Source organism: Parambassis ranga, chromosome 21 (genome assembly GCF_900634625.1).
Source record: "Parambassis ranga chromosome 21, fParRan2.1, whole genome shotgun sequence".
Taxonomy (NCBI): domain Eukaryota; kingdom Metazoa; phylum Chordata; class Actinopteri; family Ambassidae; genus Parambassis; species Parambassis ranga.
The window spans coordinates 4376982-4399990 of NC_041041.1; the positions used below are offsets into that span (position 1 = coordinate 4376982).

Here is a 23009-nt window from a genome sequence, read left to right on the forward strand (position 1 = left end):
GCCTGTAGTGTAGGGGTGTCATTGGTTTGGGTGTGAGAGGTCCTTGGTTCGAAACTGGGATTTGTGAAAGTCATGAGTTTGAATGGAAGTATTCAGACTCTGTGGTAATGCGTTTCGGGCAGTTTGTGGACGTATTACCCGTGCAAAGGGGAGGTCAATGCGGTAAGCCGTCTTGACACACACACACACGCACAGAGTTTTGCACAATTCATATGCCCCGTGATCACAGCAACATAGCACAAAAGTATCGGATCGGGACTCGATATCGGCAGATAATCAAGATCAAATGACTCGGACTCAGATTTGGAGGCTAAAAATCCTGATCAGGACATCCCTAGTTGCAGGTAAAAGCTGCTGGTCGGAGTGGGAGTTAAGATTAAGATTAAGATTTACTTTACTTATTAATCCCCATGGGGAAATTAAGTTGGAGCAAAAAAAATGGAAGGAAATAGCCTTGTAATAAGTGTCATGTTGTGTTTTGTGTTTTTTTTATTAACCTAACTGAGTAGTTTGATGCCAAACAAACACTCACATTACTGCCAATTTAGAATTCCTTGTCTTTGAAATGTGGGAGGAAGCCGGAGTTACACATTAGCCAATAAAGCCAAAAATAACGAAAAAAAACACACACACACATATCTACAGGCTGTAATAATAAGAGTATTCTCTTACTGCTGTATTAACAGGCAGCATATAAATGTACCAACAGTGTGGTGCAGGTGAAGGTGATTGTGCACTCATGTATAATAATTTCCCTGCGTAGTGTCAATTAGGCTCAAGGCTGTCTGCAAGCACAGTGATTCACTCGTTCGCTTTCGCATGGAGATGGAGAGGTAAACCTGTTCCATTAGCAGCCTGTACGAAGCCCCTCCACCCGCAACCACCACCACCACCACCACCTCCACTGCTTATCCTCCTCTCTTCCGCCTCCACTGCTATTCTCTCCCCACTGCTTTTCAAATCACTTCACTCAGTCAGAATAAAGGCCTTTCACCCAAAAAAGAGAGAGACTGCCTCACTTTCACTGCAAGCACAGAGATTTTAGAGGGGGCAGGGAAGACAGACATATTTTTTTAAAGTGAGAAAAAGAGGAGAAAGAATGATTGCCATCCCTTATGCACAAGACCAGAGAGACATTTTAGTATTTGCCAGCATAATTGAGCACACAAAAAAGTCAAATTTTCTGCAGAACTCATGGAAAATGGAAAGAAATTCAGGTAAAAGTAAAAAAAAAAAAGCATGAAAGTTTAGAGTGTACTCACCAGCTAAGCATCACTGGGGTGTAGGGACGGAGCTGAGAAGGCCGTCTGTCCTTTTCAAACTGATTCTGGAAGAGGGGAGAGAAAGAAGGGGGAGGGGTGAGTCTTTCTGCAGGACTGCAGAGCCACAAAGCAGTGCCTGGCGCTCTCGTAAACAAACCGCCAACTTTTCAATGGAGCAGAGGAGGCGGAGCAGGAATGGCATTTAAAGCGAACTTCACGTTGGGGGGGGGGGGGCGCAACCTGCGAGATGCCTTTTGCATCAACTGAAGGCCTAACTGCACAATAACAAACCACAGAGTTCAAATGCATTAAACCCCCTAAAGCCCCACATAACCTAAGCAGCCCCGAAAAAAAAAGTGAACCAACTGTAAATGAACAATGTGAATGTAAATGAGGTGAACAGACGCCTAAGTGTGATGAATCAAACACAGATGCTAATATGCAGCAAGCGCATTTGGTCCGAGCTTTTTGATCTCAATGCCATAGAGCAAATTGGAACAAATAGCCCTGGTCGGTTTCTACGGCAACCTCAAGTAGAAGCTCAGACTTGCAATCCCTCTTGTGGCGTCAACTGCCGTGATATGGCTGCTGTTTCCTCCACTTCCATACAGAGCAGCAAAAATGAATGGAGCGAGGGGGGGATTATTTTCATTCAATAAGACCGATCGCTCCAGCTTCTGCTGCTCGCAGTTTTTCATATAAGCATTTGAGGCACCAAATAAAACTTCTTGTCCTTAAAATGTGAGAATAATCCATCAGAAAAGGCCATCGTCCACTCAGATGATTTAGAGTCTGTTTAGGGACAAAAGCAACACACATAATTGCATAAAAATCACCAATTTATTAAATATAATGTTCAACATTTCAACCTCTACATTTGCAAGCCCCAAGTGGACACACACTTAACATCCAGAAAGACAGGTAGACAACTGCCTTAAAGGGGATTTTCTATGGAGCTAAGCTGAGAATTTAGGGCTGAGCGGCGGGAAGTGTCCGCTCAAACAAAAAGAGAACTCCCCATAATCTCCAATGTCAGTGTGGGATCAGGCTTTATTCACTGCAACAAGTGAGGAGGAAGAATTCTCATAAACTGCTTAGTCTGTGACCTATAGTGTTACACACACACACACACCTCCTGCAGTGATGCTGCTGCACCAAACATCCACACACAGACAATGTCTGCATGGAATTACTCAGCCGTGCTCTAATTCAGTAAAACTTTATTAACCATGACAGACCAGGCTGTGACATTCTTGGTGATCTGATAAAAATAGGTAACAATAGGTAACACCAGAGCCAACACCTGCTTCCAGACCTCAGAACAGATTCCCACATCGCGGCCTGTGGCAGCTCGAATTGGCCCGCTGCTCGCTGACAGCTGGAAGAGCTCAGAGCCAGTCGGAGCTTTGTCCAGAGGATGGAGAATGTGGAGTGAGAAAATAGTGCAGGTAAAAATCTGCATTTTTCTTCCTGTTTTGTCGGACAAAATAACAACCACAGGAAAACAGCTAAAGGCACAATTGAAACCAAAAATGGTAATTCAGCCTGCAAACGACCACAAATCTCCAAGCAAGGCTGTGTGAGTCTGCAGAAAGCATCTCTGTTCTTAAAACCAGAGGAAATAACAAAGTCAGAAAACAAAAACAGCTTCTCACCCCCGCCGCTATCAGGTCAAATTAACTGAATCACCGCAGCCACAGGCACAAAGCAATACAAACACACAGCTTAACAGGTTCACGGCTCAGCACGGCTGGGCTTAGAGGAGTAATCAGTGGAGTATTTAAACTCTTCTCCCACTGATCAAAGTAAATACAAAATGCAGTCTTCACCTGGTGATGGCACTAGATTCTTACACAGATATAAAAGCATTTATATCACATCCAACAGGGAGAGGAGCCGTCACTGTGTGAGCAAAAAAAAAAAATGGTGGAGAAGTCAAGCTCCAGCCTCCTGAGTGAAAGTCTGGACTCTTTTCTCCACCACCTCCTCCAGGTCTAGAGGGTTTATCAGTGTTTATCGTTCTTCTCGTCCAGCCGCGCCTCCTCTTCACCACCAGGCCTGATGATACCAAAGCTCACTTCATCTTTGTATTCAGAGATAAATTTGTCACTGTTCACTCATTCTCAGTCTCTATAGGGAGAATCAAACCTTAAAGGTGCACTCAGTGTATCCCACAATGCATCATAAAGAGGAGTGTGATGCTCATTAATGATGCGAGTAGTGTATGAAATGTGACCAGATGAACGCCTGCAGTCTCTTAGGTAGTCATCAGGCCTCTCTCCATACTCAAGATAAAACAGTTCACACACACACACACACACAGACACACACACACAGCATATATAGCTGCAATTAGACATTCTGTCTAATCTTGAATTAGTCCTTGAATGTCATCTGTCTGCTTGGCAGCAGTGTGTGTGTGTGTGTGTGTGTTGAACTTGAGACCAGCAGTCCCCCCTGATAACAGCATGAAGCAGACAAAGCGGAGCACAACTTTGTTTTTGGTCTGTCGCCTCAGAGCATCTTCCTCTTTTTCTCTTCATAACGGTGGTTATCAACGGACGGCATCAGATCCAGCAGTGAAAATCAAATTCCCCTAATTAAGCTCCACTTACTGGTAACCGAATCAGACAGTTAAATAAAGACGTCGTCGGAAGTGGGTGAAGAGGCGAGTTAGGAAACAACAGGAGTTCACAACTCCACAGCTCCTGATGTTTATCTCACACTGACACACATTCGCACATTGTTTAGTTCCCCTTCAGGGCACTAAAGGAAACGTGTCTAATTAGCATCAGATTACTGCCTACAGCTTTCCAGTTTACATCAGAGTGCAGCAGCCAGAGTGCTGTAGCTAAACAACTTTTTATGGAGCCCCCCCAAAGTCAAAGACAGCAGAGTGGTTTTTACTGCAGTGCATGGTATACACTGAGAAAAGCAGCACAAAATAACCACAAAGTTTTAAAGGTTCAAACAGACTCTTAGTTAAACCATCGTTGATTAAATGTGAAATTATTGACCAATCAGTGCAACAGTTCAAAATGTGCAGTTCAATCACAGCAGCTCTCTCACATCAGTCATGCTTCTCACAACAAAATATACAGAAAACAAACAGTTTCTGTTCCTGTGTGCCCAACATGAGACACACCACATGTGTACTGTCCTGACAGGATGAATGTGGCTAAAGTCTGGAAGTGTTGATGACATCTGACCTCAACTGTCAATAACGCAGCTCCAACAGGAGCTTGTAAAGTCGGTGTGGAGGTGCCTGCATGCAGAGTTCCTGTTTGCAGACTGAAGTCCAAACACCATCCATCACTGTTCGATTGTCCATTTTAATGTGAATTTCTCTACAGTGAACACTTGATGCTCTTCTGCAGCAGTAACCTACCCATGCAACAGTGCATCTTAACAAATACAAGGCAAATACAAGGCAGACAAAGAAGTCCAGGAGCAGCGAGGCAAGCATAAACACATGTACAGATGTAGAATTACAGTAAGGAGATGTATGTCTAATATATCAGAATAAAAGCAGAGACTAATGCAGGATATATGGGTTAAAATACAGCGAATAAAGTGATGTGTACAGTAGATAATGTATGATAATATGCAATCAATATGTACGACAGGGTAGATAGATCATCATCTGTCAACAAATCTGAAAAACAATGACCTCCAGTTAAAATGTTGTGTTGAGGGAGAAACAAAAATACACAAATCTCCTCTAATGCATGCATTGATTCTTTAATATTTATCGCCTGAGGACAATTTCAGCATAAACTAAAGTAAACTAATGGAGGCTGGATGCTGAATAAAGAAAACATGTGATGGACGCCTGTATGTATTCAGAGGATTTACTGTTACACAAAGAGAATGTGACAAAAACAACCAGCCTAGAAACACCATGCACTAATGATTATCTCACACACACACACACACACACACACACATATCTGCTTCCCGAAAGGTCAGCGGTTACATAGAAGCTGGTTTAGTTTGCACAACCTGAAACCATGGCATCACAGCGTCAGACAGAGTCATCTGTTACCGCTGTTATCCTGCTCCGTCCTCCTACGTCTCCACAGCAGCACCACCAGCCGCCCCGGCTGGGTTTCCAGCCCAGTTTCATATGTCCTCGGCTTTCCATCATAGCACTTGACACCTGTTTATATACGGAGTCACCTCTGACTCTGCTCTAGCGGCTCTCAGAGACGGCCTCTCTGGGTTAGTGGAGAGGTCGTCTGTGTTATTGTGAGAGTGGTGACAAATTGCTAAAAGGTTACAGCACGGATGTAAACGAGGACTTAAACATAAAGGCCACAGGGGGAATGAAAGCATCGCTAATGCCAAAGGCACCCGCACCTCCACATTTACAGACACCATTACATAAATATGTATGTTCCATCTGCGTGAAAACCAATTTCCAATGGTGAGTCCTGTGTACGTGCTCTATCTGATTGCTCGCTAAGCTCAAGTGGGCCTCTGTAGTAATTAAGTGCTACCTCCATTAAAGGAGCCTAGGGCTGCTAATACATCAGCGTTAGCTTTAGCACTACAAACTGCACGGCTGACCAGATGGCTTAGAGAAATGACGGAGAGCTAACGACCCAATTTAAATGCATCAATCCTCAGAAAAGTGACACTGCCTCATACAGACTGTACTCTACAGGGCATGAGGAATACTGACTGCTCAACAAGTCCTGAAGGTGCCGTGCTGTCTCAGTAGGACTATATCTTGACTTACAGCTAAAAAAAACCATGAGCATTGTCTATAATATCTATATCTATTTACGTACTTAACTTGTGGCAGGTAATGCATGCCGCATGTTTTAGCATTAAAATAATTACTACAGCTGCATTTTCAGTGAGTTAAACCAGTTCCCAGCTGTGAGTTTTGTGCATGACTAACTAGCTGCATCTAAAGGTAAAGCTATATTCAGTGATGGAGGAAGTACTGAAGCTTGGTACTTAAGTAAAAGTACAATTACACAGCAAAATATATACTTAAGTAAAAGTAGAAGTGCTATATCAACAATCCTACTTAAGTGTAAATGTACTTTAAGTATTAAAAGTAAGTACTCATGCACCGAATATATATATTTGATTTTCATTGCAAAGGATCTGAACAGGTTAAATAATCAAAGAAATCATCTCAAATTAAAATGGACCATGTGTAGTTAATGTACATGTTCAGTCCAGAAGCAGCTATGGACAGGTCTGTGTGTCATGAGGCAGGCTGTGGGCATCAAGTGTATATATATATATATATATATATATATATATATATATATATATATATATATATATATATGGTTTTGTCCATCTTGTTTTCCTTTACGTCTCTGAAAAGCTTCCACCTTCACTGCCTTGCTCCGCCTTTTGTGTGCACACACAGGATCAATGACAAGGAGACGCACAAGCATCCTTGAAAATTCTCTGAACAAAAGACTCGGTGCTTGGTATGATCCCATGTTTCCTTAGACCACAGAACAGAACCTTCAACTGGATTTGATGACGTAGTCTCCCGGAAATACAGCCCATAAATGAACCTCCCTTGACCCCCGTGCCTCCAAAAGCAGACTTTGTGTATTGTCCACTACCTTGCCTGTTGTGAGGCTTTTGGATTTCCACCCCAAGATTTTTAGCGGCCATCCGCCTGCCTCTAAGACCCATTTCTGCTGGTGCTTCAGAACAGAGGAGACAGAAAGGAGTCTGCTGTTGTGCAGTCTCTGCTCTGTGGATGTTTACCCCCTCACGACGAGTGTTTGCTGTGGGATAAACTCTCTTCTTCATGTAGTCGGGACTGTTTGGTTGGCCTGCTGCTGAAGTAAATGAGGCTGCACCGGTCCATTTGTGTGTTAGTCAAAGAAACCGTTCATCTGTGCCTCATCTTTTTCCCTCCTCCGTCTCTGTTTCTGTGTTCTTGAGTGCTCGTTTGTAGGTAGGTTTGTTGTGATGGGTTGGAGCGAAGTGCACAGCAGGGGAGGACTAAAACGTCTGCAGGCGGCGCAGGAGCAGCAAGCTCCTCTTCAGACCAGCATTACACTTATTGAGCTGAATATTGATCAGCACGTACGGGCTGTGCAGCAGCCAAAAGGCCACAGCAGTCCTGCCAAGTGGGCTAGAACAAGACGTGGATATATGTATGCCCCCCCCCCCTTTCTGTACATGTGAAGCAAGTATTTCACAGCAGATGTGGTTCAGTTCCATTCTTTCTCAGTAATTGCTTTATAATTCTGCCTCTGTGTGCTTTTACCTCAATTAGCAAAAACAGCAAACATGATGTGACTCCATTATGAGTGACTGCATTTACACTGACACTCCAACAGCACACATTTACACAAGGGTGTAGTCATCAGAAGGAAAAACAACCTAACATCAAATTAAACAGGCGCCTTCTTATACACTTATACACTGAGGGAGAATTAATCCTTTCTTTGCATTTTTCCTTTTTTTTTTAAACATCAACACGTGGGGTAGGTTTGCATCTAAATAGCTGCTTCTGTGCTTTAATAACAATTTTCCATCCTCATTTTATTAGAGTTTTATACCAGCTCGAAGCGTCTGAGCGTTCAGCTCTTTACAATAAATATGAAAAGGCCCTGAAATCTTTCCATCAGCCTCTCACTATGAGTGGCAAGCTCTTACAAAACACAACAATTCAGCGTATTACACATCTGAGATTCATGTATTTGTCACCTGAAACACACTTGAAATGTGCGAGGTCTCACTCTGAAAGCTTGCAGCAATTACTCATTTGACAAAAAAAACAAGTTGTTTTTAATGTCTGAACTTTTGCCTGTTTGTGTTTATTATTTAAATAAAGAGAAAATAGGCTTTGATTCACTCAGTTTTCATCACCACCTGTACTGTATGTAAGCTTTACTATGCTGTTTCATCTCAAACCCATGAACATAAAAACCAGACACATGCATGTGTGAGCAGCACAAAGGTCTCTGTCCTTATGGGGGAGCATTCCTGCTTAGCAGGAGGAGCGCAGAGGAGAAAATACGTATTGAGAGGAGGGTCGAGCCTGCATGCTCACCACACCACCACACAGGTGTCTCCACTGCTTCGATTGTCCTCTTACACAAACAGTCACCTGACTATGTGTCAGGCACAATGAAGACAACAGGGCGATGAGATGCACCTGACATTTGTGTCACCAGCAGCATCATCATCCATCCAAAATAATGTCAATTATGCTGCTCAAGTTAGGAAAGGTCTTCGGTTAACACAACTCTGAGGTAGCCAGGGCACCAAAACATTAGTCTGATGAACATGTACACAGAGAACCACACCAGTGACAGTTTGAGCTAATTAAAATACTTTTACCACCTTTAACATGAGTGTAGAGCACAGCAGGAATGAGTCGTTGCCTTCCCTCCTCCATAGGGCAGTGGATGTTTGATTAAGATAAGGTCGGTGGTTACATAGATTATATTATATCCACATACACACCACATAATATTTAGAATATATCTTCATTATTCCCTAACACAAAGCAAAGTGTCGCTGAATAAGTCCTGTAAGTTCCATAAACTGTTGTTGATCTTAGAGTCTTTAATAATCCAAAATCATATGAAAAAACCACAAATCCATGGGATATTGGCCTGCAAAAATACATCATTCCTGCTGCACTCTAATAGCAGAACAAACAATAAAGTTGAACTGAATGACAGCCCAGTATGTAGCATAGCTAAGTTACAGCCAGCGGGCTAACAGCTCCTGCCTTCTGTCTGTGATATGGGCAGTGTTCTGCATGTGTGGTTCTTATAGGACACTGAAAAAGGCACATGGCAAATAAAAATCCATCCATTACCATACTGGTAATAAAAAAAAAACGTTTTAAAGCATAAAAAAGAGAAAAGAGTTGAAGATTATTAACAGAACTCTTCTGACAAATGAGCTGATTCCCTTGTCGAAACCTAAACAAAAAGTAAACATCATGATCAATGTACAGCATTCCAGCTAAACACAGTCCAAGCATCATGCCTCAAATTATTCATAACAATTATTTATAACAGTAAAGCAGGCAGGAGGATCCAACACTGCATGTATGCAGGAATATGAAGAGCATAGACAAACGAGGCTGTGAAGCAGCTACCAACATAAAACAGGAAATCTTATAAGTGGAAAAAACTCATCTCTTAATGAACCTTGGGACTAAAGCAAAGAGCAAATGCCAATCTCACATCACATGCAGCTAAAGATTATGTATTACTAATATTCTATGAGAAATATTCCTAAAGGCCAAAAATTTAATATTCTCTCTGGAAGACCACAGTTATCTCTGTTTGAGGGTTTTCTGTCTGCTTTTCCAGGAGCGGTTCATTATGAAATTGTCATGTAATTTAAGCAAATGTTTCATGCACACAGGCAGAAACATCTGCCTTCTCTTTACCTGTCAAAGCATAAAGTTAACCATGTGCTCCCCATCTCTGATCCTCAAACCTGATCTCCCTAACAAAGCACTGCAAGAATACACCCTCCGACCCTCATTATCCAAAACACTTGATATGTGTTTCCCCTCTCACTTCTCCTTCTACCTCACATCTCCACAGAGCAAACCTCTGACAGTAACTGCATCATTAAAATATGCACCCATAAAATCCAGCTGAAACCTCCCTGACTGTGAGTGGAGAGCAGCTACGTTCAAAAACACAGGAAGGCTGCACTGCTTCTTTCACGCCATCCTCAAGTAGTGCACGTATGTGGCATTGGAAGGAGAAGAAAGCCATTTTTCACCTGCCGCTTACATGCATATTTATTCCGACAGGCAGCGAAAGGCCCTGAGGACAAAGAACTTTGGGACTGAGGTGAGGAATTATTTATTAAGCCAAAGGACACCAGCTTCCAGAGGGAGGAGGAGGAGGAGGAGGAGGAAAGATAACCCTCAGAGTTTTCCTTGTTGGTCAGACACCATTGCAGGAAGCAGTGAGCCGAGCCGGGCTGAGCCGAGTTGAGCAGCAGTGAGTACCACCCTGACTGAGGAAGAAAGGAGAAGAGTGGGCGATTTGGAGGAGGAAGAGGAGGAGGAGGAAACAAGAGGGATGAGAGGGGAACTGCAGCACTGCAGCTGCACCACGCACATCCACAAAAAAACACACCTTTGGGGAGAACTTTCCTACACAGGAAAGATTCTCTGCATCAAAGTGAATTCAGACGGAGAGGGAAGCAGCCAAACAGCTTATATCCATTTATTACCCTCCAAATTATGAGCATAAAATTAAGTGAAATGTCTCTTATCAGCCTAATGTATTATGTGCATTAAGCTAATACAGTTTCAGCCTGCAGCAACCCCAACGTATAATGTAAGAAAGGGTGTGAACATGTACGGAGAGTTAGCCAGAGACCAACAGCATGCGTTCATAAGTGTCTGGACACGCTAACATATCTGAACCGAACCATGGCTGCAGGGATTTGTTTGTGAGCTCCGTTTCAAACCAAACCATCCAATGCTGCAGTGGTTTCCAGGTCAGGCCACTATGTAAGCTTCAGTGTGTGTGTTTTGGGGCATTGAAACAGGAAATGCTCTTCAAGCTGCAGTGCTGTCGAACCACAGAAAAACAGACTGAAAGTACACTTTTGTATTTCTTTTTTTCGCCTTTTGTACATCAAACACTTGTATCCTGCAGGCTTGAAAGGTTCCTCTGACACGTTTGTACTTTGTCTCCTTTGTGAAGGAAGGCAATTTAAAGTCAAGGCAACCTGGAGACAGGCGGATTCGGCAAAAGTGGTCAAAGTACGTTAAAAGGGTCCACAGAAACTTCTGGAGCCAGACTGGCAGCGTTGTTTCTGGACTGCAGATCCATATGTTCATTGTCAAAGCATTGACCCACAGATGCTGCACAGAAGGAGTGTTTATTTAATGAGACGAGAAATCAAACATCTCATTAATGCAAACAGAACGTTGTATCAGTCCCATGATCGGATGAGGCTGGGCAGTACATCCATATGTTCCGTCCCGCATAATGTTAAATTATTAACCAGACGTGTCTTTTCATTCATTAGCCTGAAACAATGGCGTGAGTGCACCTGACTGCTACCTGCTGCGTTCACACTCTGGCTGAACTACCCAGTAAAGATAATGTCTTCTGTCTAAGTCGGACATTTGCATTCACACGTGCAGCTTCGCTCTGAAGCCTGGAAAATGTTTAGAATGCTAAAATCTGCATCGATAATAAAGGATACTGATGCAATGCATGTGTGAAAAGGGGTTAACCAGTTATAACCCGTTCACACTGGGGAAAAAAATGTGGCTTAAGCAGGATTCGGCCGCATCCAGATCAATCCAGATGTGTTTTTTTGAGTGTGAACACCTCGAATCCGGCTGTATCCAGTTTGATTTCAATCCAGCACCCACGAGAGGTGGATCTAGCCGGATTGTTTCAAATGTGGCTCAGGTGTGAACGCAAATGTGGCGAGCGAATCCGGCTAACGTTCTACTTCCGGTTAGCGACATGCTACTTCCGGTTAGCGATGTGCTACTTCCGGGTCACGGGGCGCGACGCGGGACAAAAAAACCGCATGACGCATGCGCACAAGCGGTCCTACCGTGGCGTGAACAGACTCTGTATATTACGAGGCGCCACCTAGTGGTTTGGAGGACAGCAAACATGCTGGATGAAGCCGGATTGAGTGCGGACACAAGTGTGTGCTAGCCAGATTTGAAAATAGGTCTGAACGCATCCAGCTTAAAGGCTGGGCTCAATCCTACTCTAGCTGGAATGACTTTCTCCAGTGTGAACGGGGCCTTACTGTCTGCTGCAAGCTAACTTGAACCAATCAGATCAACCAACCACAGAAGAGGGAACGCAACAAGCCAGTGAAGATCAACTCAATCCAGCCGATAAATCCGGTCCGACCCACCTGTAGTTCAACAACAAAACACGTAGGTCTACCTGCACTTCTGTTCACCTTACCAGCGGACCCACCAGGTTTCCTTATGCCCTGCCCTGCTGTACAAAAGCCCAAAGCTTTCCAACCTGCAGGTGTGAATATGTAATGCTCATAAAATTGATTTTCAATCCTCCGTTAACTTTTTATTTGTTAGGAGGAATTAAACGAAAAAAAACTGGAGAGCACCTCGAGCAGCGGTCTGTGTTTGGCTCAGCTGAAGTCCTGCATACACACACTAAAGCACCTCATTGTCTACTAAACCTACACACAATCAGTCTGGGGCTCATTTCATTTTGGAGTCGACAGCTCGGAGAGTAAGGGATGGATGTGGAAGGAGCGTGGACTGATAGAAAAAGGCTGCGGGTGATTCATCTTTGTGAGCCGAGCTTGGTCAGTTGGACACAGAAGTGCAGACCACGTCTGGTTTTAATCAATGAAAATTCCACCTGGAGCAGAAAGTGAAAGAGCCCAAAAATTGAAAAAGAGGCTGAGTGAAAGGCAGAAAATTCGTAAGAGAGAGAGAGAGAGAGAGAGAGAGAGACATCAAGCAAGGAATGAAAAGAGCTCCACAAGGGAGAGAGAGAGAGAGCTCCAAAATAAGAGTTAAAGAAGCAGCTTCTTATGATAAGGATGATACAAAGTAAATCGAATAAAAGACAGAGATAAATGTTGAAAGTATGACAAGAGAGAGAGGCAGAGAGACAGCAGGAATTAAACCATTTAACAGGAGAGGGGCTGGCCATCAAGCTCCCAATCCATCTTTTAAAGTGCAGGAGTGAAGCCCTCATTCATCACTGTGAGCGTGTGAGGATATAACTAAAGAAAAGAAAGTGGCAGGTAGAACCAATGCTCCTGTCTTTTTATCCAACCCCTCTCCTGGGAGGACAGCAAAGAGTTTCTGACTTTGTGAAAGGCAGCAGGAGGATAGAGGGAGCGTTTGATGAAGTCATTCTGTGTTTACTACCACACAGACTCATCCGTCATAGGCGCCGTTTGCTTAACAACTCTTGAAATGGAAGTACTTAGCAATTAAGATTGAATTGCAGAACGGAGAGACAGGTTCAAATTATATGCGACGCAGTAAAGGAGGCTATTAATTTGGGTTCAAACAGAGCATGGCCTGAAGGGGGGGGAATAAAAGGAAGCACTGGAGTGTGATACGCAGTCTGAGTGTGTATGTTCCTGTGCATTCTCAGTCTTAATGTCTGCGTGACGAAAGGTTTCAGGCAGCACAGCAACATTGTCTTACTTTTGACAACACACTGAAAAAAAAAGCACCGGCACACGTCACCACGCCGCATTATTAATTCAGATATCATAAGAGAAATAAGTTTCCCAGCACAACTCTACGAAGCAATCAAAGTTGTGACACCGGTTTCTCTTCTTCTGTCGGCCTCTCGAAGCAGCAGATCAAAGCGCGCCGGGATACAATGTGGCGTGAATGAGACCAATGTTACTCCCAACCTTAACAGCACCTTTATTCAATTTCTGCTTCACTTCACCCACAGCGCCCAGGAGCGGACTCAAAAGAAAAAACAAATCTTCGCTCCCAGGGATGCGAGGTGTGAAATAATTCAAGATGACTAAAAGAAACATGTTATTATTAAGAACAAATGGGCTTTGTTTGAAGATTAGAAGAGTCAACCAAAACTACATAGACCACTAGACTTTGTAGTGCTGTCTGAATGTATGGTGGATTCAATTAATCCCACTGTCAATGCACCATGTAAAGTTTAAAACTAACACAGCTTCATCTACCATCATGTATTTTGTCCAGCCAGAGGCAATCCAGTAAAGACTGATGCATGTAATGTCCGTTAGTTATGAGTCCATTTTATTGTCTTCGACGAAGACCTCCACTTACAGTGAGTAAGCAGTAACGCTGCATCTGTGTGCTCCACCTTCTTGCCTGTATTTGGATAAACCAGGAGTTCAGGTGGACTCAGACGCTGCCATCATGGCATGAACAGTTGGATGGACTGTGTAATGGAAATCTGCTGCTATATCTGGTCATGCTAGTGCTAACATTTACATAAATCTATCTTGTTTCTCAGAAAAGAGAAGCTCTTAGAAAATTAACTTTGGGTTAACAATTGTAATCCAGCTTCATGTCTTTTATCAGTGAATATGTTACACCTGCCAAAAACAATGCAGCGAATCTGAGCAGTCAACGGCTGCCAGTGACTGACAAGGCTCCTGTTGTACAGTAAATGAGATGCATCTCATGTAAACTGAAGGTACAATTACAGACTGAAAAGACCCTAAGAATCTGAAAATACGATTTAAGTCCTTAAATAAAGAAAACTGTACAGAAGTGGAGACACTGTTGCTTTGATTTATGTAACTGAACGACAAACAACTGAAGAGTCCCGATGATGTGCTTTGATAGACGTGCCATTAATCCACTGTTATGAGTCATTTATGGATAGAACTGTAAGCCTGAAATTGTTTTCATTCAGTCTGCAAGACGGCCCATAAAGACAGCAATTTATGAAGAATTATGTTGCACAAACATGAAAAAAAGCTTCAGAGCCAGAACAAAAGCTGATCTCCAGAGTGCGTATTTTGCATCAATCCACTCGCTGCTGCTTACAGACAGTTCGATTGAGTGAAATGTAACGCCTTCATCATCAGCCAAAAATCCCCTGCTTCACTTCTGTCAGTGCTGCACATCTTCAGTTCTTTTCTCATAGCCCTGGGTTCACGGCTCGCTTTGAAATTGTCCACCTGTGGTGCATTAGAGTCTGGCACCGGCGGAAAGAAGAGACAAAACAGATACAGGAGGAAGAGGAGGACGGCTTGTGGTGGCTAAGTCCTCCTCCTCTTCTTCTTCTTCTTCTGCTTCACATTCCCATGCCAGGAAGCTGTCTGCGTGTCCCTGGAGGCTACAGCCACCACACCAGATCACAGGCAGTATGAGACACACGCAAACACTCACACACGTATACAGTAGCAGAGAGGACTGTCCTGTAGTCTGTCCTCAGTATCAAATGGCTGTTGTCAGCAAATGCGGGGCCACTGTGCTTGGATCCAGGCCAGGTCTTTTCACTTCAGAATATTTTATAGCAGCAAGGTCATTCTGCCGTGCCACAGAGCCTCACTGCCTCACTCATCACAAAGTCACCATTAAGGCTTCTAATACTGATCTAAAAACTACAGCGCTGAGAAATTATGGACGCATATCTGCTCCATGACTTCCTCATTTCTGCTACCTGCAATGCAGGAGATGGTGCCATCGTGATTTAGCCTGTGCACCACTGGGTGCCTTTATTTCTTGCAGCCCTGGAAGATGAGACCGCTGCTGCATTGTGTCCATAATTTTAAAGTTAAATAGGAAGAAGCAGTAAAATTCAAACCCTGCCTCATTATTTCGTTGATGGCACCGAGGCTAAGGACATTGAAATGAATAGAAAGTTGGACAAGAAAACAAAGAAAGCACCAACCAGGAAGAGGGCAGACAGAGCAGCGACCCTGTTTAGATGAAGGTGCAGCTTTTTATTTGCACATTCAACCTTCAATTTTGGATTAAAAAAATAATGAAAGAGGACAAACTTTGGTATCTTTTATGTGTAAAAATGCTGTCAGACTGATAAAATGGTAAATTCACTGACTTTCTAATCAAAAGCTTACAGCTGCTTGCAGCTGAATGAGTCTATAGACCATGTGAGCTGCTGTGTAAACAAAGCGCTCGGATGTAATAGCTGTCATATTGTGCCGGCCCCACCTGCAGAGCAGGGCGAGCTCAGGGAAATTAAAAGGCAAAACAAAAAGTCATAATGTCCGTCTCTTCAGATGTGATAACAGTTAATGATTTACCTTTAAGTCACAAAGAGTTGAACAGCCACCAGGAGTGCCTTACTAATATGAATATGAATCACTCAGAGAAGAATGCAGCCACTGGAAAACACTCATTTAGATCACAACATGGAACAGAGTCACAATCAGGCAGGCCAATATGTGGCGGTTAGACCGTCGGTCTAACCGCCACATATTGGCTGTCCCTGACCAGCATGCCAGTGTTTTATATCTCGGTTATCCCCTTCACTGCAGAAACACAAGCAGCCCTCTGTCATTTGTGCTGCCTTAATGAATAGGAGCACGTCTTCAGCAAAGTCGAAGGCGCGTGGACATGGCCGCCATCACTGCTGGTTTGTAAATCGCCAGGGGTGTCTGGGCGTCGTGCCAGCGGGGGCATGCTGTCGAAGCAGCAGGGGGCATCAAGGGTGGCTGGAGCAGACTACTGAGCACAGAGCAACTTCCGCTGTCTCTGTCAACAAGAAAAGCTGCAGCTCCGCATCTATAATGCATGTGCACTAAATAACCAAAAGTATATGGACACCGCTGCTCACTTACAGAAACCTATTAGGGCTACGTTCCCCACTTCCAAGTCAAATGCATGAGTGTATGCTCTGCACAGTGTTCCAACATCTGGACTGCTGACAGAGAGCCTTATCAGTCATCAGCTGTGTTGGATCAGATGGTATCAAATCCCTGCACCGGTATCTAAGATGAGTGGAGGTCTATCCATCATCCGTATTAGCATTAAATCAATATAAACACAGATGATAGAAGTGTCTGTGTGCCATGTGATGAGTAGAACTGTCAGCACCAAACAAAATAAGACCAACTAATAAATAAATAAAGACACACAAATACAACACAAACTCTTTTCATGCAGCTCTTCCACCACACGTCAAGGTGGAGTGAAACACAATTTCTTTCCATCAAGTGTTTTTCAGCCGCTGGCTAGTGTTTGACAAAAACAAAATTCCCATCTGAAAAAAAAAAAAAAAGTCCAGATGTCATCTAAGTGTGCCATGAATCCAAAGTCAACCTGCGGCGTGCCACACATTAAATGCCAACATCTTCATACATCAATTTGTTGTTTCACGCTGAGCTGAGGTGGACGTATTTGTCTGCATACAGAGGGCTCCGTCCACACATCTGCATGTAATAACAGCTGTCGTGTGTCTGCTCGCCGTCTGAGCTGCAGCCCTTCAGTCGCTGTGAAGTTTGTGTGTTTGTGTAAATCACAGCGAGCTGCTGCAGGACGACCACAAACACCGCAAACGGGGTTTTAAATTGGACATTCAGGATCACAGCAGCTCATCAATCCATCTGTTCGGACAAAAGTCAGTGTCGCATTTTATGATATGATATGAGTATTTTATAGGGTTGTGCTGGTCCTGACACATCTCCGCACAAAGCTGCCACAAAAGGGTCAATTTACTGAAATGTGGTTTTCTCTGGATAAACCGAATCTGTTTTAGGGTGGAGGAAGCTGCTGCCGCTTTCCTCTGTGGTTACAACAAATGTTTCAGAGCAATGAGACGAGAGATATTCTTGACTGACCATTCGTTGTTTTTTTTGGTGATGTGTGTGAACCAACCCTGTCACATCTGTTTAAGCTCTGCAGACCTTCTGCTGTCACCGCTCTTAAGCAATTAAAACAAGGACAAAAGTCTTCAAATGTTCGCCTGCTCCCTAAAAGTTATTGAACGGTGTTTAAAAGTGTGGCGTGACTGTAATTTCTCCCCCATTGTCTTCTCGTCGTTCCCCACCCCCCCTGAGGGCTTCATAATTTACCGGAGCCGAAATGAGAAGAGAAAGCGGAGCCCAGCAGAAAATGAGACAGCAGCATGTGTCTGAATAACACACACAGGCCTGTATGACCCTGAGGTAATTGCCAGTGCTGTTGCATTGACGTGACATAAGTATTCATCTATCTACCTTCACGGCCCCCGCCATTCATCCAGCACCGGGCTGGCTTTGTGAACAGAACAAAGCACCATAGTGTAATCAAGTAAATAAAGCCGGGTGGGTACGATGTAAATTGGATTTGATGAAGAGGTAAAGAAACAAGGTCAAATCTCTGGACACTGAATCAGTTACAGTTCAAGAGACTACAAGGACACATTAGACTGAGGAAGGCTGAGTGGAAACCATGCAGGACGTACAGCTGTTATTGATGCACATGTATTTTAATTGTTTTATGTTTGTGACTTTCTATGAATGTGCTTCTAAATTACTGTGTGAGACAGGGGTGCCCACTACGTCGAGGGGGTGCGGGTCGATCGCGTGTCATTTAAAAATAATATTCATGTTAGTTTCATCTATCCTCATGGTGCCTCAAAGATTCTTTATAACACAGATGTCTCACTCTCTTCTGATCGCCACGTCGTTGCGTGTTTGTGTGTGTATGTAGTAGCGCGAATGGTCGAAGGAGTGAGAGCTCTCACCGTCAATACAAGACCTTTGGGGCAAGTTCTTAGGCCGTGTCAACAAACCGGAGAAACAGAGGAACCTGATGCCCGTTCAGACTGGATGCTGCGCGCTGTGTTTTTATAATGTTCTTCAATCATGGTGCCGGTGCTCTGGCTCGTTAGTTAGCTAACTTGTTAGCTGAAAAATGTAATTTAACTACACATTGTTATTTTGAATTTTATAAAGATGAGTAATTTTATGATTTCTGTGTTGTTTATTATAACCTGTTTATATAAAGCTATTGTTCATATATCCTAAAATGGAAATCAATTATATACACACGTGTATATACGTGGATTAGAGTAGGTAGATCATTTTGACTTGGTCATTGCAAAAAGTAGCTCGCGAGCCGAAAACTGTGGGCACCCCTGGTGTAAGATCATGACCAATCCACTGCACAGTGTTCTTTGCTTGTTTATTTGATGTCAGGTTGTGTAATAACAATTTACATTATGCCCTCATTAGGCTGGTGACTCTGGAAACAACATAAATGGTCGTTTGGCCAATGCTGTGGGCTATAAAAGAGTGCACGTAGAATGCAAGAGGAACTGGAGGATATAAGGAGGTTCCTCAGTTCTGCACACATAAGGTTGTGTTCCTTGTTTCTGTGTGCTTCAGGTTTGGGTTACATGTTAAAATGTTTGCAGTCAGCTACCAACACTTCAGTGTGGAGCTTCGAAATGATGAAAAGTGGCAATTTCAAGTTGATTTATAAATAAAATAAGCACCTATCGATCATATGATGACTGAAAATGGCTCAGCTGTCATCAGCAGTGCTGCGTCTAGACAGGAAAGCCTTTAAATAGCAGTTTAATTGGTGTGTTCTTTATTAAGTTAAATATTTGCTTCACTTTCAGTCACAGTTTGACATCAGGAGTACTTGATTAACTCTGCGACAAGCTTCTCCACGATCTTCTTGCCCTAATTTTACATTTTATGTCCTACAAGAGGGGTTAAAACTGTGTCCATAGCAAGAGCGTTATTCAGATGCTTGTTGTTACTATGATCTTTCAGGTCTAATGTAACTACATCTTATAGACCTGGGTCACATAATGACTCCTGAATTCATTCAATAGTGAGGTGAATATGTGGCCTTGTATTTTTTTCACAGATTATTTCTTACACACATCATTAAAAATGTCAAAACAAACAGCTGAATCACAAATTATGCAATTATGCAAAACAGTACTAATGGATGCAGATGCAAATGGTTCCCCGCTCTGTCCGGCTGTCAGTTTAACCATATATTTGCCATTTAGTGAGACTCTGTGCGTTCAATACCACTACTGGGACCTCAGCCATAGTTTAAGAAAAAAAAAAGGGCTTCACTAAAGCTGCTTGTTGTGAGTGATGAATGGGGCTTCTGGCCAAGACTAGCAAGAGCAATCTGCTGTGAGCGGGGGCAGACGTGCACTTTGCCATCAAACGTCCAGCAGCTGATTTACACGTAGCCACAAAAAGCGCTGCTCTTCCTTCCTGCTGTGTTCCATTTTGTAAACAGGTATATGAAAGAGGTTCGGGTGAAGCAGCCAGACAGGTGTGTAAAAAATGGCGAGGTAATGTTACCTCCTGTCGTTGAATGAATACACAAAGGAGCGTATGTGTGTGGAGCTCATTCGTCATGTCTCTACCAAATCATACACTGGCGCTCAGCTCCTTTACATTTCTATCAATATGAGACATGAGGGCAGAGAGTCGGGTCACACGGTGTTTGAAGGTGCTGGACAGATGTAGGGGTTGTTTTTTTTTTCTTCCCTTGAGCACACACACACACTATGCAGCATAGTGACCCAACAGAGCTTCCTTTCAGCAGACAGTGGTGGCGTAAAAGGGGGAAGAGGAAGGGAGAGTGCAATGATGTGCAGAGACCAGGATTCTCAAAAGGAGCTCTAATGGACCTTGAGATCCAGGTGGGCGACATGAAAGAGGAACCGTCACAAAGCTTTGAGGTTTTTTTTTTTCATTTGTACAAAAGTGAATCCAATATGAAGCAGGAATCAGTCGTGTGTGTGTGTCTGGTTTGTCCAGACTATCCCACTAAAGCAGTGTTTGTGTTTATAAAGTGCATGCTAAACTCTGCTGCTGCTGCTGCTTGAATATCCAGACGCAGTGTTTTCTTGTGGTTGCAGGATGAGGGAACACGGTTGGCTGCTTATCTCTGTCATGCAGACGTTTGGCCCCTGGTCTTTCATCACTTCACTTCCTTGTTAACAGGCTGCACGGTAACCGGAGTGCCCACGTGACTTTCAACAGCTCCTCTCCCTCACACACCACCTGGATATAAAAAAAAGGCCACTTCTCCTCTGTTTGATGTTTCAGAACGAGCACGAGACCCTGAGACAAATGTTTTGCCATTAATCAGTGGGATTGAGAGGATTGATTTGACACACAGGTGAATCTCATTTCCTTCTTAGCTTAATCCAACATTTCAATTTAGGCCGGCTTTCATACACCAAGTGAAAAAAAAATTGACTTTTTTTTTGTATAATAAATAATTCACATGATTGTGATTAAAGTCTAGTGAGGTGCGATGTTGGGTTGGCGATGGCGCTCTGAGAGCTGATGGTCTCTGTTTCTGCCAGGACATTAATCACTGTCACACTCCTCTCTTTCAGTGTCTGAAATAGACCCCACTGCCCCCGCCGGGAACCACTTCTATCGTCATAGTAACCACAGCCGACTGCGGAACCAAAACTCAGCGGTGCCGTGGAGGTGGCGGGGACGCAAACACTGTGAACACTTGAAGCTCGAGGGGACTGAAGTGAGACACATCATACTTTCTGTGCCACTTTGTTGACTTGCTTGTCAGACTTGTCAAGAAAAAAAAAACACACAGAGTGACCTTTGTACAGCCGATCCTCGAGTCAAACAAACACACGGCTGCACTCGCACAAGTAAAATACTGTTGTGTGCTCCGTGTGGACACGGGCTGTTATATAGGTTCAGTGTCTAATGAGCTCTCAATTAAGGATACTCTTACAAGCTCTGAATCCAAATCTTGTCTGTCGTTTTGGCTTTAAACCAAAATATTTCTGGCAGGAGCCGAACAAAAAGGTCAGAAGACACAACAGCATCATTCCTCCTGAACGTCTGGCAGGTTTAAGCTCCAGTGCAGCAAGATGCTCATTGTTACCCAGGTCGAATAAGAAAAACAAAATCAGACAATGAATAATGGCCTGCTCTGATCCTCTGAGAGAATATTGAGATGTTTTGACATCTGAACTGTTGAATAGGCCTATAGCTGTCACACAGAACAACACATGCTCTCTGTTATTGCTTCCCCCTATCAGTGCATTCAGTCTTGTGCAGTCTATATGCTGATTTTTTTCCAGAGGCAGCGATTGTTTTGGGATTAATAACATGGAAGCCAACATAAGGTAGCAAACACTTTCAACGCAGAGATGTGTAATTATTCAACAAGCACACTTCCTGTTGTCAGGTCAGGCCAGTAATAATTCATACAGCATAAAACATTTAGAGGCGCTCTTCTAACAGGGAGAGCTGAACTAGTCACAGAAGAGGAAACAGAAAGTGAACGCTGTGATGAAGAAGCCGTCAAAAACTACAAAAACTGTGTGTCAGTGCACCGTGGGGCTCTGGATCCTCAGCTTGTCAGTGTTGTGTTATCCAGAGTGTCAAAGGTTATTTTAGAGGCTCAGCTGTTCACTGTAGGGTGGCATCTTAATAGGAATGTAGTCATGGTCTAGTGTCAGAGTGATGGTGCACCTCCAGTTCTGCTAAATTACTGCAGACTTCTTGAGAAAAAAGGGGCTCTACCACACCACAGCTAATGTTTCCACTGATATGTAGCTACAGCAGCTACTTGTTCACTGTATGTAAAGATGGATGAGCCTTCCATGACTGACCATCTGTCATCTATAGGCTTCCTGAAGGGGGACTGTGAAGCTCAGTATGGAGGCTGCAGCAGTACCTGCGTAACTCCTGGGCAAAGAGGTGGACTGTGGGGTAGCTAGCAATCCAGGATGGCTCAAAGTGTCCTTGATAATGTGGGTATAACTTGTTTTACTCTATAATTGACCAGTATAATAGAATTGAACTTTTAGTCAGATAATACAGATAATACATCTCCCACACATGTTTATTGTGTATTAAAAGGAAATATAGGAACATATTTGTGGGCAGCAGTGGCTCAGTGGTAGAGCAGGGTTGTCCAATAACCGAAAGACTCCTCCCTAAGTCATTGTCGTGTGTCCTTGGTCAAGGCACTTTACCCGCACTGCCTCCAGTGCACTCACTGGTGTGGCGTGCCTTGCTGGTCATTGTATGACACTGCTTGGCAGCAGCCTTAAAAACAATTTCCCTCTGGGATTATTGTTGTAAAATAAAAATAAATAAATAAAAATGGGGTGGATGTTGATGGAGGTGTCTGTAACCCAGCCTGAAGTACGTGATTTTGTGAATCTCACAGGAGCTTCTAACGTACACACAGACACAATACACTTAAGAAACACTCCTGAAACTCGTCTGGTGTGAAATGATGTCACAATTAAAGCGTGCTGGATACCGTATGAGTCCAGCATGTAAATCTGGCGTTTCCTAGTGTTTCTTGATCCAGATTCTGCC

The 23009-nt window shown here is 43.5% G+C and overlaps 1 protein-coding gene across 3 annotated transcripts in view; it reads right to left on the bottom strand.

Moving 5' to 3' along the window:
• Positions 1-23009, bottom strand: part of sema5ba (sema domain, seven thrombospondin repeats (type 1 and type 1-like), transmembrane domain (TM) and short cytoplasmic domain, (semaphorin) 5Ba) — a 149219-nt gene that overhangs the window by 118248 nt on the left and 7962 nt on the right. For all 3 annotated transcript variants that reach the window (XM_028393413.1, XM_028393414.1, XM_028393412.1), the window contains exon 2: positions 1263-1327. The gene's annotated coding sequence lies outside the window, so the exon portion shown is untranslated. The remainder of the gene's footprint in view (positions 1-1262; positions 1328-23009) is intronic.